This window comes from Osmerus mordax, chromosome 1 (genome assembly GCF_038355195.1).
Source record: "Osmerus mordax isolate fOsmMor3 chromosome 1, fOsmMor3.pri, whole genome shotgun sequence".
NCBI classification, from domain to species: Eukaryota; Metazoa; Chordata; class Actinopteri; order Osmeriformes; family Osmeridae; genus Osmerus; species Osmerus mordax.
This window is the reverse complement of record NC_090050.1, coordinates 22,130,994-22,138,849: the sequence shown is the minus strand read 5'-3', so window position 1 is coordinate 22,138,849 and position 7,856 is coordinate 22,130,994. Positions and strand designations below refer to the sequence as shown.

At 51.9% G+C, this 7,856-nt stretch overlaps 1 protein-coding gene across 1 annotated transcript in view; it reads right to left on the bottom strand.

The window, feature by feature from the left end:
- dock3 (dedicator of cytokinesis 3) overlaps positions 1 to 7,856 on the bottom strand; it is a 63,922-nt gene that overhangs the window by 40,580 nt on the left and 15,486 nt on the right.

Sequence of the window (7,856 nt, the reverse complement as noted above, 5' to 3'; positions counted from 1 at the left end):
AAAACACACGCACGCCACACACACACACACACACATTAGGTTAATGCCACGGATGTTCCTCCATGTTATTCTTTTCTGAAGGATATTCTCACATCAACTCTTTACTTTCTGCCATCTCTCTCTCTCTCTGTCTCTCTCTCTCTCTGTCTCTCTCTCTCTCTGTCTCTCTCTCTCTCGCACGACCATAGTCACCCTGGTGTTCCCTGTCGGTCTCCCTGGCTGTGTCTGTGCTGTGGGTTGTGTCTGTCTCTCTCCTCCTCTCCCCTGCTTCCTAGCTCATTCATTCATCACCGAGCTGTCCTCAACTGTCCTCACATCTCCTGTGTGTGTGTTTGTGTTCCCTGTGGTGGTCCTTGTCTGATTGTTTTGCTGTTTTGGTCGGTCTTACTGTGTGCAGTTCTGTCCTTGCTGCTCCTGTTTGATGGTTACTTAATACATTCTTTTGATTCTGTTTGCTCTTCTCTCTCTCTGTCCATCTCTCTCGCTCACTTTCTGCCTCTCTGTCTATCTCTCTCCCACACTTTCTCCCTCTGAGTGTGTGTGTGTTAGGTTCTGTGTGTTTGTGTCCGTGTGTGTGTTTGTGTCTATGTGTGTGTGTGTGTGTGTTTGTGTCCATATGTGTGTGCGCGCGTGCGTAGAGTGAAGGTCTGCTCCTGATTGCGTGACCCAGCAGAGCCATATGCCAGCGTGCCAAGCCCAGTGTGGAGTGGCGAGGGCTTGGCTGAGCGCAGGCGGGGAGCTGGCATGGACCACCACAGGCAGGCATCTCATCCGTAATCCTCTCCTGACCCAGTCTGACCCTCAGCACACACACACACGCTCACTTGCACGTGCACAAACGCACATGCAAGCACACACACACGTACTCCCCCCACACACACACACGCTCACTTGCACATGCACAAACGCACATGCAAGCACACACACACGTACTACCCCCCACACACACACACGCTCACTCGCACGTGCACAAACGCACGCCCGCACACACACACTGGCACGTAAGCAGGTTGGTCAGAGATCTCCATTGCAGACAGGCAGCCACACTTCAGTAGCTCAGGGAGAGGAGAGTGCAGACGGCCACACCCAGCACAGGACCTGACCAATCAGACGCAGCCTCACCGCCGTGTGGCTACGCCGCGCATCTCAGCACCCATGATGACCCGAGTCACCTGCCTAGACACGTCAGCATCAAGCTGCACCTGCAGGGACTAACCTCACACACCTAATACTGTACCACACACCTGATACCGCACACCTGATACCACACACCAGATACCACACACCTAATACTGTACCACACACCAGATACCACACACCTGATACCACACACCAGATAACACACACCTGATACCACACCAGATACCACACACCTATTACTGTACCACACACCTAATACTGTACCACACACCAGATACCACACACCTGATACCACACACCAGATAACACACACCTGATACCACACCAGATACCACACACCTATTACTGTACCACACACCTAATACTGTACCACACACCAGATACCACACACCTGATACCACACACCTGATACCACACACCAGATACCACACACCTGATACCACACACCTTATACCACACACCTGATACCACACACCTGATACCACACACCCTATACCACACACCAGATACCACACACCCGATACCCCACACCAGATACCACACACCACATCAATGACCAACAACAAGATAAAAATAGATCCTCCTGGATGGTGATTGGTCAGTCTACATAGCGGCGGCGGCTACTTACGGTGGAGAGGTGGTGAGGCGGCTGGTCCTTCTGCTGTGCTGAGAGCGCTGAAAACCAGCCTCTCTAGACATGAAGCTGCACACACACACACACACACACACACGCACACACATGCACACACACACGGCTAGGAGAAACCACAGGCTGTCACACAGCTCACAGCTCTTCCTACGGGATGCTCTCTCTCTCTCTGGTTTGCTTTCTCAAGTCTCTCTGCCTTTCTCGCTCTCCCTCTCCTTCTTTCTCCAAACCAACCAGCCAGCCACCCACCAGATGAGTGCAGGGTTGGAGCTGCCTCCTAAATTAGAGAGCGGCGTTTCGCTCAACATAGCTATCTCAGTGTTGCACGATGAGTAAACTTAGTGCTTCTCACATAGCTAGCTCAATGCTAGCTCACGCAGACATGTCAGTGCTGGCACACATACTGTAGCTATCCAATGTTATCTCACAGAGCCGGCTCATTGCTGCTCAAATACTTCTGTCTGTAATCTTGACCGCAAACTCTATTGCCTTACAAACACACACTTGTGCACACAGAAGTTGTGTTGAGGCCAGGCCAGGCCAGGCCAGGGCTGGCAGCATCACCTGTCTGGTCACACTGGGATGGTACTGTAGCTCTCCAATTTTGAGACAAAATCACACACACACACACACACAGGAGAGCTGTGTTTCCATGGGAACGCCATGGCAGTTGCAGCAGACTGTGTATGACACACGCAGACAAGACACACGGGAGTCATTGTCACTTGTCCTCTTGTCAGAGTGCTGAGGGTAGGGTTAGGGTTCGGCTGGTTGTTTGGTGTGTGTGTCTGAGAGTGTGTGTTTCTATGTGTGTGTGGTCGTGTGTGTGTGTGTGAGGATGGGTGTGAGTGCCACACAGTGACAGGTCTGGAACTAGCTGCTGTCCCCACACACACAGCTGTCACTGAGACAGACTCCTCAGCAGTGGACAAGCTTAAGAAGATGCAGAGAGACAAGGAGACAGATATGTGTCTCCTCTACGGATCAACTCTCCTCTCTGTTTCACCTCTGTGTTGTCCATTTACTGTGGACTGCTTCAGCAAAGAATTACCTGAACTCTCATGCCGAGAAAGCATACTGAATTGAATTGAGAGAGATATATCTCATATCATACATCAGAGATCTCCTCTCTCCTCCTCCCATCTCAACCTCTCCCTGCTTCTCCTCCTCCCTCCTCCTCCCTCCTCCCTCATCCTACCTCATCCTCCCTCATCCTACCTCATCCACCCTCATCCTACCTCATCCTCCCCCATCCTACCTCATCCTCCCTCATCCTCCCCCATCCTCCCTCATCGTACCTCATCCTCCCTCATCCTCCCCATCCTACCTCATCCTCCCTCATCCTCCCTCATCCTCCCCCATCCTCCCTCATCCTACCTGATCCTCCCCCAACCTACCTCATCCTCCCCCATCCTCCCTCATCCTACCTCATCCTCCCCCATCCTACCTCATCCTACCTCATCCTCCCCCATCCTACCTCATCCTCCCCCATCCTACCTCATCCTCCCCCATCCTCCCTCATCCTCCCTCATCCTCCCCCATCCTCCTTCATCCTCCCTCATCCTACCTCATCCTCCCTCATCCTACCTCATCCTCCCCATCCTCCCTCATCCTCCCCCATCCTCCTTCATCCTCCCCCATCCTCCCTCATCCTACCTCATCCTCCCCCATCCTCCCCCATCCTACCTCATCCTCCCCCATCCTACCTCATCCTCCCCCATCCTACCTCATCCTCCCCCATCCTCCCCCATCCTACCTCATCCTCCCCCATCCTACCTCATCCTCCCCCATCCTCCCCCATCCTCCCTCCTCCTCCTTCATCCTAAGCTGTGGTCAGTGTTGGGAGCAGCCACTCTGGGAGAGAGGTTTCTTGAAGAAAATAACTCCTGACAAGAAACTGAGAATACCCTCCCCCCCCCTCTCCCTCTCTTCCCCCTCCCCCTCTCTTCGACCCTACCCCCCTCTCCCTCTCTTCCCCCTCCCCCTCCCCCTCTCTTCGACCCTCCCCCTCTCTTCCCCCTCTCCCATCTTCTTCATGGGGCGGAGGGCAGCTAAAGGTGACAAATGCCAAACAGTATTCGACTCAATCCCCTCCTATCCCCCCCCCCCCCCTCTAACGTTTCCTCAAGGTGTTGAGGGCATCTAAAGGTGACCATGTCAGTGTTAGTCACAGAGGGATCGTTTTAACACCTGTTGTCCCCCAGATGACAGCGGACTTTCCGCTTTTCTTTCTTCCTCCTCCCCCCCCCTTCTCCCCCTCTACCCTTTCTCACCTTCTCTCTCCAGGCAATCACCTGTCACAGGCTCCTAACATGGGGCAGCACGAGTAGAATACACACACAGACGCATACACACACACACACAATCCACACTCACAAACACCATAGCCACGCCCATGTATAAACACACATATATACACTGTAGAAATGTCCCAGTTATCAGAGTATATCTCTCTTGGCAGTATCTTTGATAACCTCTGGAGGTGTCTGCTGTACTGAGACAGCTAGCAGGAAGACACGACACACTCTCACTCTGTCTGCACCAGCTGCTGCCACACATCACACACAGCTTTGACATCACACGGTCATCAATATTTGAATGTCAGGAGGTTTTCTCTGAATCTTTTTTTGATACACAAAATATGATGCTGTTCTCCTGCACTCAAACAGCATCGTAGAGTAGTCATATTCTCCCAGAGAGAGGAACAGAGGACAGACAGAGGGAGGGAGAGACGACACACAGACTCCCCCCCCCGTCTCAAACAGCGTCAACTCAGTCTAGATTTGACCAACATGTTCCCGTCCAAAAACACAGACATCTGAAAAGCTCTATGAGACCAGCACCCTAAACCACAAACCCTCCACAAAAACCACCTCACCAAAACCCCCGTGAGTCTGGCTCAGGTGTTGTGGAGAACCAACATGGTCTGACACAGCCGGGACGGAACACACTAATGTTTTCACACGTGTGTGTGTGTGTGTGTCCATGCAGGTTTGTGTTAAAAAACCATCAGTGCAAATAAAACCTCACACTTGAGAGTGTGCTTGGTCCCGCGGCACACTGTCAGAGTGTATGCTTGTACGGTGCCTGTACGTGTGTGTGTGTGTGTGTACAGTAAGCATGCAGCGGGGAAGGTGAGAGTGGAGGAGTTGACAAGCCATCCACACGTGCGTCAGTAACATCCATTTCCACTCCGACAGTCTACAGACTGTTGGAGTGTCTTAGGAAACTATCCTGCTGACTGCACATCACCAAACCGAACCCCCCCCCCCCCCCCCCCCCCCCCGCCCTAGAACCACCATAATATCTGTCTCCCCCCCATCATCATCATCATCCCCATTATCCTCATCTTCATCGTCGCCACCATAATCAGGATCATCCGATCATGCCACTGCCAGTGGCACACCTGGTCAAATCAAGCGCACGTCCGCAGCGTGGGCGTGCGAGGCGCTGTGACCCAGTTGTGATTCCCAGAGAGCGGCCAGGCCAGACCGAGCCCTCTGACACGGTGCACTGGTTCTGTTCATTAGTCACAGGCCAGCAGCAACTCCCTGAGGTCAGCGTAAATAATAACTGAATGAGGCCAGTGAGGTGTGGAAAACCAATGTGTGTGTGTGTGTTTGAACGTTTAAGTATGTGTGTGTGTGTGAGCGTGTAATGGTGTGTGTGTTTGAGCGTTTAAGTGTGCGTGAGCATGTAATAGTGTCTCTGTGTGTGTAAGTATGTAGGTTTGCGTGAGCGTGTGTGTGAGTGCGTGTGTGTGAGAGCGTGTGTGTGAGAGTGTGTGTGTGAGTGCGTGTGTGTGAGAGCGTGTGTGTGAGAGCGTGTGTGTGAGAGCGTGTGTGTGAGAGCGTGTGTGTGAGTGCGTGTGTGTGAGAGCGTGTGTGTGAGAGCGTGTGTGACCGCTCTGTGACCGAGGCTAAAACATCGCTACTGGCAGTGAGGATGTGCTATCTGGGATCTGAGACCTCCACTACCGTCCTCACACACACACATGGTATGTCCAAGGTAGACATGCCTCTAGTCTTTATATAAAGTCACACAGATTCATACAGAGCACATCGTGCTGTACACATCACACAGTGTGTTGCTCTCATCCTCCAGCATCTGTCCCCATCAACATTTAAACAGAAGACTAAACCACAGCTGTCATTAGCCATTAAATCCATCTTTCTGGGAGAGATGGATGACAGTGATTGGGACAGAGAGAGGGAGAGATGGATGACAGTGATTGGGACAGAGAGAGGGAGAGATGGATGACAGTGATTGGGACAGAGAGAGGGAGAGATGGATGACAGTGATGGGGACAGAGAGAGGGAGAGATGGATGACATTGATGGGGACAGAGAGAGGGAGAGATGGATGACAGTGATTGGGACAGAGAGAGGGAGAGATGGATGATAGTGATTGGGACAGAGAGAGGGAGAGATGGATGACAGTGATTGGGACAGAGAGAGGGAGAGATGGATGACAGTGATTGGGACAGAGAGAGGGAGAGATGGATGACAGTGATTGGGACAGAGAGAGGGAGAGAGATGGATGACAGTGATTGGGACAGAGAGAGGGAGAGAGATGGATGACAGTGATTGGGACAGAGAGAGGGAGAGATGGATGACAGTGATTGGGACAGAGAGAGGGAGAGATGGATGACAGTGATTGGGACAGAGAGAGGGAGAGATGGATGACAGTGATTGGGACAGAGAGAGGGAGAGAGATGGATGACAGTGATTGGGACAGAGAGAGGGAGAGATGGATGACAGTGATTGGGACAGAGAGAGGGAGAGATGGATGATAGTGATTGGGACAGAGAGAGGGAGAGATGGATGACAGTGATTGGGACAGAGAGAGGGAGAGATGGATGACAGTGATTGGGACAGAGAGAGGGAGAGATGGATGACAGTGATTGGGACAGAGAGGGAGAGATGGATGACAGTGATTGGGACAGAGAGAGGGAGAGAGATGGATGACAGTGATTGGGACAGAGAGAGGGAGAGATGGATGACAGTGATTGGGACAGAGAGAGGGAGAAGGATGGATGACAGTGATTGGGACAGAGAGAGGGAGAGAGATGGATGACAGTGATTGGGACAAAGAGAGGGAGAGAGATGGATGACAGTGATTGGGACAGAGAGAGGGAGAGATGGATGACAGTGATTGGGACAGAGAGAGGGAGAGAGATGGATGACAGTGATTGGGACAAAGAGAGGGAGAGAGATGGATGACAGTGATTGGGACAGAGAGAGGGAGAGATGGATGACAGTGATTGGGACAGAGAGAGGGAGAGAGATGGATGACAGTGATTGGGACAGAGAGAGGGAGAGAGATGGATGACAGTGATTGGGACAGAGAGAGGGAGAGATGGATGACAGTGATTGGGACAGAGAGAGGGAGAGATGGATGACAGTGATTGGGACAAAGAGAGGGAGAGAGATGGATGACAGTGATGGGGACAGAGAGAGGGAGAGAGATGGATGACAGTGATTGGGACAGAGAGAGGGAGAGATGGATGACAGTGATGGGGACAGAGAGAGGGAGAGATGGATGACAGGCCTGTGTGCCCTCCATCCACCTATCTAGGATCGAGCGGGCATGCTGTGTGTGTGAGAGATGATGTTGTCATGTATAATACATTCTAGATCTAGCCACGTTCCAATCCAGCCTTGGTCAATCCCAAAATCCCATAAACACAGTGGTCACCTAGGAGGTAAGCGATTTGGCGATAACACAGAAGGTAACACAGAGGATTCAGAGGGTTCCACGGTGAAAGGGCCAGATGAGTCTGGATAGTGAGGGCTGAGAGACAAACACAAATGCAAACGTTGGGAGAATGTGTCAAAGTTCACAGGTCTCTCTAGTGCAGGAAGAGAATATGGTCAAGATGATTCCAGTAGAAGGATACTGAAACACACACACACACACACTGAGGTGTGGGACGATACTGAAACACACACACACACACACACACTGAGGTGTGGGACGATACTGAAACACACACACACACACACCCACACACACACACACACACACACACACACACACACACACACACACACTGAGGTGTGGGACGA